Source organism: Suncus etruscus, chromosome 2 (assembly GCF_024139225.1).
Source record: "Suncus etruscus isolate mSunEtr1 chromosome 2, mSunEtr1.pri.cur, whole genome shotgun sequence".
Classification (NCBI taxonomy): domain Eukaryota; kingdom Metazoa; phylum Chordata; class Mammalia; order Eulipotyphla; family Soricidae; genus Suncus; species Suncus etruscus.
In genome coordinates, this window is record NC_064849.1 from 79,805,701 (window position 1) to 79,820,046 (window position 14,346).

The 14,346-nt window shown below is 37.2% G+C and overlaps 1 pseudogene; it reads left to right on the top strand.

The window, feature by feature from the left end:
- Positions 1-14,346, top strand: part of LOC126001788 (ubiquitin-like domain-containing CTD phosphatase 1) — a 72,374-nt pseudogene that overhangs the window by 43,666 nt on the left and 14,362 nt on the right.

Consider the following 14,346-nt stretch of genomic DNA (forward strand, 5'->3'; position numbering starts at 1 on the left):
TTGTCAAATGCTTTCTCTGCATCGATTGATATGATTATGTGTTTTTTGTCTTTCTTTTTTTTAATGTGATGTATAATGTTGATTGATTTGTATGTTGAACCAACCTTACATTCCTGGAATAAAACCCACTTGGTCATGATGTATGATCTTTTTGATGAAGTGCTGGATTCGGTTTGCTAAGATTTTATTGAGTATCTTTGCATCTATGTTCATTAGTGAGATTGGTCTGTAGTTTTCTTTCCTGGTGGTTTCTTTGCCATCTTTGGGAATGAGTGTGATATTAGCCTTATAAAAGAAATTGGGGAGGATTCCTGTTTTTTCTATGGTTTGGAAGAGCCTATGGAAAAGTGGTAGTAGGTCTTCTTGGAATGTTTGGTAGAATTCACCTGTAAATCCATTTGGCCTGGATTTTTGTTCTTAGGGAGTTACTTAATTACGTCTTCAATTTCCTCTGAGGTCATTGGTCTGTTTAGGCTTTCCAGTTATTCCTTTTCCAGTTTTGGAAGATGGTATTTTTCCAAGAATCTTTCGATTTCTACTGGGTTCTCTAGACTAGCTGAGTATAGTTATTCATAGTATGATCTCATGATATGTTGTATTTCTTGGGGTTCTGTTGTAATCTCTCCCCTGTTGTTTGTGATCATAGTGATTTGGGTGTTTTCCCTATTTTTTGGTGAGTTTTGCTAGTGATTTGCCTATATTTTTTATTTTTTTGAAAAACCAACTCCTGGTCTCATTGATTTTTTGTATTGTTTTCTTAGTTTCGATGTTGTTTATTTCTGCTCTGGTTTTTATTATTTCTTGCCTTCTGGTTGTGGTTGGATTTCTCTGCTGCTGTTATTCCAATTCCTTGAGGTGATCTTTTAAACTGTTGATTTTGTTATTTTCCTGTTTCTTGACATAGGCCTGTATTTCTATGAGTTTCCCCCTAGTTATTGCTTTTTCTGTGTTCCACAAATTTTGACAAGTTGTCTCTTCATTATCATTTGTCTCAAGGAATCTTTTTATTTCTTCCTTGAGTTGTACTTTGATCAAGCTGTTGTTGAGCAGCATGTTATTTAATCTCCAGGTATTAGTTTTTCTCCATTGCTTCTTCTTGAAGTCAATTTTGACCTCTGTTGCATAGTGATCTAATAGGGTACTTCTAATGATCCTTACATTTGTGGTCTTATATAGGTTGGCTTTGTATCCTAAGACATGGTCTATTCTGGAGAAGGTTCCATGTGGGCTTGAGAAAAATGTGTATTCTGCTGTCTGGGGATGGAGAGTTCTATATAAGTCTATTAGCCCTAGGTCTTCTAAATTTTCATTTAGAGCTCTTATTTCTTTGATATTTTTCTGTTTGGTGGATCTGTCCAGTGGTGATAGTGGAGTATTAATGTCCCCTACTATTATCACATTTCCTTTCATGTGTTTCTCCAGGATTGCAAGCAGTTGCCTCACATATTTTGCTGTCTTTACATTAGGTGCATAGATATTGACCAGGGTTAGTACTTCTTGATGTAATGTTCCCCTGATCAGTAACTAGTGACCATCTTTGTCTCTGATCACTTTCTTGAGATTGAATGCAATTTGGTCTGATATAAAAATGGCTCTCCCTGCTTCTTTTTGATTTCCATTGGCCTGAATAATTACTTTTCATCCTTTTATTCTAAGCCTGTGCTTATCCTGTAGTTGTAGGTGTGTTTCTTGTAGACAACAGAAGTCCGGTTTATTTTTTAAAATCCAGTTTTCTACTGTGTGTCTTTTAATTGGAGAGTTTAGTTTGTTAACATTTAGGGAGATTATTGAGAGAGGGGACTGTTATGTATTTGTGTTGTGTGGAGTGTTTGTTGATACAATCGGGGGTTTGGATTGTGAAATTCATCTCTGAGTAGGTCATTTAGGACCGGCTTTGTTTGCACAAATAGTTCAAGTTTGTTCTTGTTTGAGAATGTTTTTAGTCTGCCCTCCCATATGAATGATAGTTTTGCTGGGTATTGGACCCTAGGTTGGAAATTTCTTCCATTCAGTCATTTAAATATGTTATTCCACTGTCTTCTTGCTTGAATTTTTCAAATGGGAGATCTGGTTTGATTCTTATGTCCTTTCCTTTGTACTTGAGGTTTTTTCCTTCCTTATTGCTTTGAGGAGTTCCTCTTTCTCTTTGCTTTTTTGCCATTTGGATTACTATATGTCTTGGTGTTTATTAGTGACTATTTTATTAGGGATTCTCTTCACTTCCTGGATTTGCACTGAAGTTTCTTTCCAGAGGGTGGGAATATTCTCTGCTATTATTTTCATGACTACTTGTTCTTCCCCTTTCCCTATTTCCTTTCCTTCTGGTATATCCACAATTCTTAGGTTGTTTCTTTTGTCCTTGTTTATTAGATACTGGACTTTTCCTTCCAGTGCTTTGCCTTTTATTTCTTTTTTGGTTTCTTGATCATTTTTTGTTTGCAGTTTTCCTTTGAGTTCCTCAATGTGCTTCTCCCATTCTGTGTTTCTGCTCATAAGGCTTGTTACTTTGCCTTTTAATTTCTTCAATTCTTTTTGTATGGAATCTCTCATGTTCTTTAACATTTCGTCTTTAATTTGGCTGATTTGTTCATCCATAGATTTCTTATACTTGGTAGCAAGTGTTTCTTTCATTTCTTTTATCAATTCTTGCATTTCCTTCCTCACGGCTGCTTTTAGGTCTCCTTCCCATGGATCTGTGCATTTTGGTGGACTTGGAAACTTGCTAGGGTTTGTCTCTTTATCTCTAGGTATTAGGGTTCTCCTTGATTTACCCATTTTTCTTTGCATTTTTGGTGTGGTTTGGAGAGCTCTGCTTTCTAAATCCAGTCTGTTTTGGTCCCCTGTGGAGTGGGGATGGGTCCCCTCCCTGAGAATGGTTCTAGAGGGGGTTGTTGGTTGATCTCACTGAAGTTTGGCTCCTCCGCTCCTCCTGTGCTCTTTATGTGGCCTAATCCGTTGCTTTTCCCCTTTGTTGTCTGCTAGTGCAGGTCCTATTCTGGCCACAGTGGTGGAGGGTGCTGTTGAGCCTAGCTCCTTCTCTCCCCCTTTGCTACCTGTCGGTCAGCCTTCCTTCAGTGGGTCTTGTCAATTTCCTTCTCTTTATTCCTGTAAGCCGGTGCAGTTCTGCTCCTGACCACAATGCTTGCTGGTGCTGTTGATCCTAGTTCTCTATCCTCCCTCCTCCTCTGGGAGTCAATGGAGCTCTGCGCCCTCGAGCCTCAGCAGAAGAAATTCCCTCAGCCAAACCCTGCCGGATGCTGTCCTCGGCCCTTGGGGAGTCCCCGGTCAACTCCGGGGCTCAGGGGGGTAGGCTGCTCTAGGTCACCCAAAGGCCCAGGTGGCTGGCCCAATCTCACCCAGTTTTATTGGTCCTAGCCTGTCCCATAGGTGCAGAGTTGGTCAGGTGCAGGGTTCTCCTCACCCTTCCTACACTCCACTCGGGCTTGGGGTCCCTGGGGAGGGGCACTTGGTGCCAGCGCCGCAGGTCTAGGGCGCCCATGTGGGAAGTGGGGACTCACCCAGACCACTCTCCGCTCAAGCTTGGGGTCCCTGGGGTGGGTTGCTTGGGATGCCGGGCAGCCGCAGGTCTAGGGCGCCCACATGGGGGGGAGGGACTCACCCAGTCCGCTCTCCGCTCGGGCTTGGAGTCCCTGGGGCGGGTTGCTCGGGGTGCCTGGGCGGCCTCAGGTCTAGGGGGAAGCGCTTGCCTAGTATCTTATCAGGCATTTAATCATGAAATGCAACATGTTATAAATAAATAAAAATGTTTGGGGAAAATAAATTAGTCAAAGCATGAAAAATAGAGTTTATGTGAATTGATTTTAAAATGCAGTATGTTAATCATGTCAAGTGTGCTATGGACTATATAAAATTTTATTTATTTACACATTGCTTCATAAGTGACTATTTTAAGCATTTATAGTCAATGTAATTAATGGTAGACCTTAACTAAATGAGTTTGATATTTGACCACTTATTTATAATATAGTGTTATGCAGTAAATATATGAAAAGGGAAAAATTAAACTTTATCAGCAAACTCAAAGAACAACAATTAAAAAGCACAACAAATTATATATTTATCACAATATACACAAAATATTCTAATTTAATAATTTAATAATAATAAGTTATTTAGCAACTGTTCTTTTTGGTTTATTTGTTTGTTTGTTTTTACACACTTCGTAGTGTTAAGGATCATTCCTGGCTCTTTTCAGGGGTTATTTCTGTTGTTCTTGGGGAATCAAATAGGATACCAAGGATAAAAACTCGGTTGGCCTCAGGTAAGGCAAATGAACCACCCATTGTGTTGCCACTCCAAAACTTTTTTCTTTGTTCATTATTTCTATATTCAGTAGCTCTTTATAATGTGTAGTGTTTATAAACAGCTAATACATATTAGTTGAGATTTTTATTAGAGATTACTAACAAAAGATTAAGTATGGCAACTGTATTAACAATAAACTATTTATGCACAGTATTTAAAAATCATACAATTGTTTGGCATATATTTTATAATTATGTGATCTGGATGAAAAGGATTCCTCATCCAAAAATCATTTCTATGATGCAATGTTATACCTGTTCTCACAACCTAGAATTTTATGATCAGAGTGACAAATTTAGAAAAAATAAAATGGAAAAATCATGATACACTAGAAATAGATCAGATGAAATTAATATATGGTCTTCTTCAGTGACAGCAAAAAAGAGAGCTAGAGAGGTCAGAAACATTGGAATAGTGGGGAGGGTGTTGACATTGCACATGGCTGACTAAGATTTGATTTAACACACTTCATATGGTCCCCTGTGGAACCAGGATTAAGGCTGAGAAATGGCTGGTGTGATTCAAACACCAAACCACAAAATAATATAATTGAAAAAATGGAAAGGTAAGAAACAGGTGACTAGAAGTCATACAAAAGTAGTTTTTAGCAATTTAAGCTTTGTTTTATTTATTTTTATTTTATTGTTATTATATTTTAAATTTAAACACTGTGAATACAAAGTTGTTCATCATTGAGTTTCAGTTTTATAATGTACACCACCCTTCGCCAAAGAGCTTTTCCCACCACCAATGTATCCAGTTTCCCTCCCACTCTACCCTTTGCCTCCCTCTGGTGGGGACATTTTGTTCTTCTCTGTCTCTCTGTCTCTCTGTCTCTGTCTCTCTCTCTGTCTCTCTCTCTCTCTCTCAACATAATACTCTCCATATCCACGTACGTATAAGGAAACTTCAAAATTTCATTTGTCCTAACAGCTGGATCATATTCCACTATGTAGATATGCCACAGTTCCTTCAGCCACTCATCTGTTGTCTGGCACCTGGGTGGTGTACAGATTCTCATTCTTGTAAATAGTGATGCAATGAACGTAAGAGTGCAGAAGGCATTTTTATATTGTGTTATTTTTCTTGTTCCTAATATATATCCCTAGGAGTTTTACTGCTAGATATTTTACAAGCTCTAAATTTATTATTTTGGACATATGTGGATATATTTTTTCAAAGACTGAACCAGTCTCTGTTCTCACCAACAATGTATGAGAGTTTCTTTCTCCCCATAACCATGCCAGCACTGATTGTGTGTGTGTGTGTGTGTGTGTGTGTGTGTGTGTGTGTGTTGTTTGCCAGTCTCTGTGGAGTGAGATGGTACCTCATAGTTGTTTTGATTTTCATCTCCCTGATGATTATTAAAAATAAATGATTAGTGAAAAAATCAGGTGCTTTTTGGACATTTGTATTTCTTCTTTGTGAAAACATCTGTTCATTTTTCTTTGCATTTTGGAAGGTGTTAGATGTTTTCTTCTTACTGTGTTACACCAGTATCTTGTATATATTACGAATTAATGCCTTATCAGATGAATATTGGGTGAACAGCTTCTCCTATTCTGTGAGTAGTATTTGTATTCGAGGCTCAATTTCTCTCAAGGTGCAATCACTTTCATTTTACTGAAGTCTGATTTGTTTACTTTGCTGCACTTTCCTAGCCAGTGGTTTTTCTTCTTTTAAGAAGACTTTAGCTTCAGTGTTATGGAGTGTTCTGTCTACATTTTCCTCTATCTACATTATGGTTTCAGATCTAGTATCCATTTTGATTTGACTTTTGCGCATTTATTAAATAGAGATTTGAGTTTGCTATATTGCATGCAGCTGGCCAGTTTTTACAGTACCATTTGTTGAAGAAGCTTTCCTTGTTCCATTTCCTATTTCTTGTCCTTTTCTTTATCATTAATTGATCATATACCTGCAGTCTGTTTCAGAATATTCAAGCAATTTAAATTTTAATTGTGTCAGAGTTCAGCCAAAGAACAGAAAAAAAATTCAAATAATTTTTAAAAACTCATGTGTTTGTTTCCTGACTTTTATCACAGTAAAGTTGAAACATTCATTTTTTTTTATTTTCTTTTGTTTGGGTACCATATCCAGTGGTGTAGTGTTTACTCCTGATTTTGCTCACAGATATTAATTTATTAGATCACAGGTATCATATGGGTTTTGGGAATCAAATTACTGTTTCAAGATGGGCAAGGAAAATGCCTTCCCCATTCCACTATTTTATTTCTCCAATCCCTACTTTTATATTTTAAAATTCACCAAAATATCATACAATATTTGACAAAATCATTAATGGATTTTAAATTGGGTATGAGCCCATAGGCCCTACATCTGATTAGAATTTAATGGCTTAATGTAGAATTTAATGTATACTGTGGTATACATAGCAAGGAAATATATTGTGTAATAAGAAAAACTAGGGGCCAAAGTGATATAGTACAGCAGGTAGGGCCTTTGCCTTGCACAAGGCTGACATGGCTTGATCCCTGGCATTACATATGGTACCCCTGGTACCACCAGGAGTGTCCCCTGAGCACAGAGCCTTGAGAAATCCCTGAACACCACAGGATGTGAAACAAAAACAAAACAAAACAAAACAAAAAGATGGAGCATTGCACTTTGACATACAATTTAGAGAAATACAGGGTGATATTTGAGCTGGACACAGAAGGCAGGCAAATGCAAGTGTCCCATATGTGTCTATATTGACACGAATCAGTATAATAAATGAGTTTAATGCCTTATACCTTAGACTTAAACCTTAAGGTTAAGAATGGAAGTTAATGGGGCCAGGAAGATAGCACAGAGGTAGAGTGTTTGCCTTTCATGCAACTGATCCAGGATGGTTGGAAGTTCAAATCGCGGCATCCTATATGATCCCCCACGTCTGCCAGGAGCAATTTCTGAGTGCAGAGCCAGGAGTAACCCCTGAGCACCATCGGGTTTGACTCAGAAACAAAATAAATGAATAAATAAATAATTGAACTTAATATGGGTTAGGTGGGAGATTGTGTGAAAATGTAATATGAGTTATGATGGGGGGCAATTGCCTCTTTGGTTGTTCTATATAATATATTAATACTGTATCCTTAAAATGTAAGTTTTTGAAATCTTGGAATAATAGAAATTTTTTTGTTTTGTTTTGTTTTGTTGTTTTTTTTTTTCAGCCACACCCACTTGATGCTCAGGGGTTACTCCTGGCTAAGCGCTCAGAAATTGCCCCTGGCTTGGGGGGACCATATGGGATGCAGGGGGATCCAAACTTAGTCATTCCATGGCTAGCTCTTGCAAGGCAGAACCTTACCTCTAGTGCCACCCCAATAATAGAAATTTAAAAATAAAAAAATATAAGTAAGTTGCAGGAAATAAATGTTGTCTTTTTTAGATGTGTCATTCTTCTTCCTTGGCCTTTTCAAATACACCTATAATTATCCTGTATCTCTTAGGCCAAGGAAAGTCCCTTTCTAATCTCCTCAATATTTACTGTGCCTATGCAAAAAAAAAAAGCACACATAAATTTTTTTGTTATTGCTGTTGCTTGTTTTTGTTGTTGATTTTTGTTGGTTTTGAGCTTTGTCTTGTTTTTATCTCAGGGCCATGGCTATAGTTTGGTTATTGTCTTTATTGCTGTGGTGCTTTTTTGGTAGGATTTTTTGTTTGTTTGTTTCCTTTTTGTTTGTTTTTTCCATTTTTTGTACTTGTTCTATTTTTTAATTTTCCCCTTTCTTTTCTTTTTTATAGAACCATACTCATTTTTCAAGTCATTCTCATTTTTTTAATATTTTTTTTATTTAAACACCTTGATTACCTACATGATTGTGTTTGGGTTTCAGTCATGTAAAGAACACCACCATCACCAGAGCAACATTCCCATCACCAATGTCCCAAATCTCCCTCCTCCCCACCCAACCCCCGCCTGTACTCTAGACAGGCTTTCTATTTCCCTCATACATTCTCATTATTAGGATAGTTCAAAATATAGTTATTTCTCTAAGTAAAAGGAAAACTCATCACTCTTTGTGGTGAGCTTCATGAGGTGAGCTGTAACTTCCAGCCCTTCTCTCTTTTGTGTCTGAAAACTATTATTACTTGAATGTTTTTCATTTTTCTTAAAACCCATAGATGAGTGAAACCATTCTGCATTTCTCTCTCTCTCTCTCTCTGACTTATTTTACTCAGCATAATAGATTTCATGTACATACATGTATAGGTAAATTTCATGACTTTATGTCTCCTGACAGCTGTTTAATATTCCATTGTGTATATGTACCACAGTTTCTTTAGCCATTCATCTGTTGAAGGGTATCTTGGTGTTTCCATGGTCTGGCTGTGGTAAATAGTGCTGCAATGAATATAGGTGTAAGGAAGGGATTTTTGTATTGTATTTTTGTGTTCCTAGGGTATATCCCTAGAAGTGGTATAGCTGGATCAAATGGGTACTTCATTTCCAGTTATTTGAGGAATCTCCATATTCTTTTCCAAAAGGATTGGACTAGGATGCATTCCCACCAGCATTGAATAAGAGTTCCTTTCTCTCCACATCCCTGCCAGCACTGCTTGTTCTCATTCTTTGTGATGGTTGCCAATATCTGTGGTGTGAGGTGGTACCTCATAGTTGTTTTTATTTGCATCTCTCTGATGATTAGTGATGTGGAGCATTTTCTCATGTGTCATTTGGCCATTTGTATTTCTTCTTTGTCAAAGTGTATGTCCATTTCTTCTCCCCATTTTTTGATAGGATTAGATGCTTTTTTTCTTGTAAAGTTCTGTCAGTGTATTGTATATTGTAGTCTCAATGTCCTGGAGTGTTTTGCCTATATGTTGTTCTATATATCTTATGGTTTTGGGTCTGATTTCGAGGTCTTTAATCCATTTGGATTTTACCTTTGTATATGATGTTAACTGAGGGTCTAAGTTCAATTTTTTGCAAGTGTAGTTATGCCAACACCACTTGCTGAAGAGGCTTTCTTTGCTTCATTTAGGATTTCTTGTTCCTGTATCAAAAATTAGGTGATTGTATGTCTGGGGAATATTCTCTGAGTATTCAAGCTTATTCCACTGATCTGAGGACCTGGCTTTATTCCAATACCATGCTGTTTTGATAACTATTGCTTTGTAGTAAATTTTAAAGTTGGGGAAAGTAATTCCTCCCATATTCTTTTTCCCAATGATTGCTTTAGCTATTCGAGGGTGTTTATTGTTCCAAATGAATTTCAAAAGTGCGTGATCCACTTCTTTGAAGAATGTCATGGGTATCTTTAGAGGGATTGCATTAAATCTGTACAATACTTTGCAGAGTATTGCCATTTTAATGATATTAATCCTGCCAATCCATGAGCAGGGTATGTACTTCCATTTCCCCATGTCCTCTCTTATTTCTTGGAGCAGAGTTTTATAGTTTTCTTTGTATAGGTCCTTCACATTTTTAGTCAAGTTGATTCCAAGATATTTGAGTTTCTGTGGCACTGTTGTGAATGAGGTTGTTTTCTTAATGACCATTTCTTCCTTATTAGTATTGGTGTATAGAAAGGCCATTGATTTTTGTGTGTTAATTTTGTAGCCTGCCACCTTGCTATATGAGTCTATTGTTCCTAGAATCTTTTTGGTAGAGTCTTTAGGGTTTTCTAAGTAGAGTATCATGTCATCTGCAAACAGTGAGAGCTTGACTTCTTTCTTACATATCTGGATTCCCTTGATATCTTTTTCTTGCCTAATCGCTATAGCAAGTACTTCCAGTGCTATGTTGAATAGGAGTGGTGAGAGAGGACAGCCTTGTCTTGTGCCAGAATTTAGAGGGAAGGCTTTTAGTTTTTCTCCATTGAGGATAATATTTGCTATTGGCTTGTGGTAGATGTCCTTTACTATATTGAGTAAGGTTCCTTCCATTCCCATTTTGCTGAGAGTTTAGATCAAGAATGGGCGTTGGACCTTATCAAATGCTTTCTCTGCATCTATTGATATGATCATGTGGTTTTTATTTTTCTTGTTGTTGATGTTGTGTATTATGTTGATAGATTTACGGATGTTAATCCATCCTTACATTCCTGGGACGAAACCTACTTGATCATAGTGGATGATATTCTTATTGAGGCATTGAATCCTATTTGCCAGGATTTTGTTGAGGATCTTTGCATCTGTGTTCATCAACAATATTGGTCTGTAATTTTCTTTTTTTGTAGCATCTGTGTCTAGTTTTGGTATCAAGGTGATGTTGGCTTCATAAAAGCTATTTGGAAGTGTTCATGTTTTTTTTCGATTTCATGGAAGTGTTTTGCTAGGATTGGTAGTAGTTCCTCTTGAAAGGTTTAAAAGAATTCATTAGTGAATCCATCTTGCCCTGGGCTTTTATTTTTGGGAAGACATTTGATTACTGTCTTAATTTCCTCTATCGTGATGAGGCTTTAGATATGCTATATCCTCTTCATTCAATCGTGGAAGATTATAAGATTCTAAGAATTTATCCATTTCTTCCAGGTTCTCATTTTTAGTGGCATAGTTTCTCAAAGTAGTTTCTGATTACCCTTTGAATCTCTGCCATATCAGTAGTGATCCCTTCTTTTTCATTCCTAATATGAGTTATCAAGTTTCTCTCTCTCTCTATCTCTCTCTTTCTTTGTTAGATTTGCCAGTGGTCTATCAATCTTGTTTATTTTTTCAAGAAGCAACTTTTGCTTTCGTTGATCTTTTGGATTGTTTTTGTGTTTCCACTTCATGATTTCTGCTCTCAGCTTTGTTATTTTCTTCTGTCTCCCTATTTTTGGTTTCTTTGGTTGATTATTTTCTAATTTTATGAACTGCATCATTAAGCTATTCAGGTATGCTCCTTCTTCTTTTCTGATATGTGCTTGCAAAGCTATAAATTTTCCTTTCAGAACCGCTTTTGCTATGTCCCATAGGTTCTGATAGTATGTGTCTCTATTGTCATTTGTTTCCAGGATGGTTTTGATTTCCTCTTTGATTTTATCTCGGACCCACTGGTTATTCAGTATTATGCTGTTTAACTTCCAGGTATTAAAATTTTTCTTCTGTGTTCCTTTGTAGTTCACATATAATTTCAGGGCCTTGCGGTAAGCAAAGGTAGTCTGCAAAATTTCTATCCTCTTTATATTATGGAGGTATGTTTTATGTGCTAGCATGTAGTCTATCCTGGAGAATGTCCCATCTACATTAGAGAAAAATGTGTATCCAGGTTTCTGGGGGTGGAGTGTTCTATATATATCTACTAGGCCTTTTTCTTCCATTTCTCTTTTCAGGTGTAGTATATTTTTGGGGGGTTTTAGTCTGGTTGACCTATCAAGTGTTGACAATGCCGTTTTGAAGTCTCCCACAATTAATGTGTTGTTATTGATATTATTTTTCAGATTTGTCAACAATTGTATTAAATATTTTGCTGGCCCCTCAATTGGTGCATATATGTTTAGGAGAGTAATTTCTTCCTGCTGTACGTATCCCTTGATTAATAAAAATTGTCCATCTTTGTCCCTTATAACTTTCCTGAGTTTAAAGTTTGCATCATATGATATTAGTATGGCCACTCCAGCTTTTTTATGGGTGTTGTTTGCTTGGATGTTTTTCCTCCAGCCTTCTATTTTGAGTCTATGTTTGTTCTGACTATTCAGATGTGTTTCTTGTAGGCAGCAGAAGGTTGGATTGAGTTTTTTTTTTTTTTATCCATTTAGCCACTCTGTGTCTCTGAACTGGTGCATTTAGTCCATTGAAATTGAGAGAAAGAATTGTCCTGGAATTTAGTGTCATCTTTTGATGTGTCTGTTGGTCAGTCTTGTCATAATAGGTCTTTCAGTTTTTCTTTTAAAACTGGTTTTGAGTCTATAAAGTTTCTGAGCTGTTGTATTTCTGTGAAGCCATGTATTGTTCCTTCAAACCTGAAAGTGAGTTTTGCTGAGTGCAGTATTCTAGGTGAAGCATTTATTTCAATGAGTTTTGTCACTATGTCCCACCACTGCCTTCTGGCCTTGACTGTTTCTGGTAACAAGTCTGCAGTAAATCTCAAGGATGTTCCCTTGAATGTAATTTTTCTTTTTTATCTTGCTGCTTTCAGAATTCTGTCTCTATCTGTGGGAATCATTATTGTAACTAGGATGTGTCTTGGGGTGTTTTTTCTGGGGTCTCTTTTGGTTGGTACTCTTCAGTTATGCAGGATTTGATCGTATGTATTTTTTAGCTCTGGTAGTTTCTCTTTAATGATCTTGACCATTGATTCTTCCTGGAGATTTTCTTCCTGGGTCTCTGGGACTCTAATGATTCTTAAGTTGTTTTTGTTGAGCTTATCATAAACTTCTATTTTCATCTGTTCACATTCTCTGAGTAATTTTTCCATTTTTTGATCATTTGCTTTAAGGCTTTTTTCCAATCTCTTCTGCTGTATGGAGTTGTTATTCATCTCATCTTCTAGTGTACCAATTCTATCCTCAGCTGCTGTTAACCTGTGGGAAAACTCATCCATTTTTTCCTTCAATTTATCTACTGAGTTTTTCAGACCTGTTATTTGACCTGAAATTTCAGTTTCGAGTTTTCTGATTTCTATGTTCATATTCTCTTGATTCTTATGAGTGTTCACTTTTATACTTTCTTTGAGTTCTGTGAACATCTTTCATATTGTGACTCTAAACTCCTTATCTGAGAGAGTGACTAGTTGGTTGGCCATGTTCCGGTCATCAGAGTTGCTATCTTCTTTCTCTATGTCTGGCGCTGCCCTGCATTGTTTCTCCATTGTCACACTTGTATTGTGGGTTTTTCTACATGTTGTGGTTGTATTCATTGGCTAAATGATGTGTGTGGCCACTTAGTGAAAGCGGTTCTCTGGTTCCTCCCTTTCTGGGCAGAAAAACTCTCCTCCAGGGAAGGCTAGCCATCCACAGATGAAGCCACACAGACAGGAAGTCAGGCCCGCAGATGCCCCACAGAAGACAGACAGTCCACAGAGATGTGTCAGGCTTCAGCGGTCCATCACAGTTCAACCAGCTCCTCCCTTTCTGGGTGGAGAAACTCACCTCCAGGGAAAGCTAGCTGTCTGCGCACGAAACCACACACACAGGAAATCTGGCCTGCAGATGCCGCACAGAAGATAGACAGTCCAGAGAGATGTGCCAGGCTTCAGCGTTCCATCAGAGTTCAACCAGCTCCTCCCCCCTTTTTTTTCTTAAATTTATATTTATAACCTCTTGAAGTACTCCTCCCATTTTTTGCTTGTTTGATTTTTGCCCCCCCCCCCCTCGTTTTTTCTTTTTTCCTTCTAACAGAACCACATAACTTGAGCTACTTCACAAATTGAGGGGGAAATAATGGAGGTACCAAGAACAAACAGTCTTATGAACATCAAGTACAAATGAATAATGATCAGACTTAAACACCAAATCCAAAGCCAAGAACAACAGTATCAATACCCAATCTACAACAGAGAGGACCACTTATACTAGCAGCCGAGGGGGGGCAAAGGAGGGGGATATGGGACGCATGCTGGGAACAGGGGTGGAGGGAGTACAACATTGGTGGTGGGAATACCCCTGATTCAATGTCATTATGTACCTAAAATATTACTGTGAAAGATTTTTAATCCACTATGATAAAAATAAAAATAAAAATTTCTCAAAAATGTTATTTACTTATTAAAATCCAGCTGAAGTTAAAGCTTTCTTGTTTGTAATTTATTTTTATAGATGCAAAATAATAACAATGTGACTTTTTGAAACTCAATGTTTCTCATATTTTTAATGGGCAAAACCCATATTGTTTGTTTGTCTATTTTTTGACAAATTCTTTGCTCTATAGCTTTAGTCAAAATGTGTAAGTTCCTCAATTTCTGTTGCATTTACAAAGGAAAATGGTAGCTTCTATGACTAATCATTGAGTTTATAAAATGATGAAATGTATACCCTAGCTACTACTTACAACAGAATAATCATTTTATAGATGTAAGCTAACAGTATTAGTCTCTGTTGCTCGGCTCACAATCAAATGGATATTGTTTACAAGTTGAACTGTGCTATAATC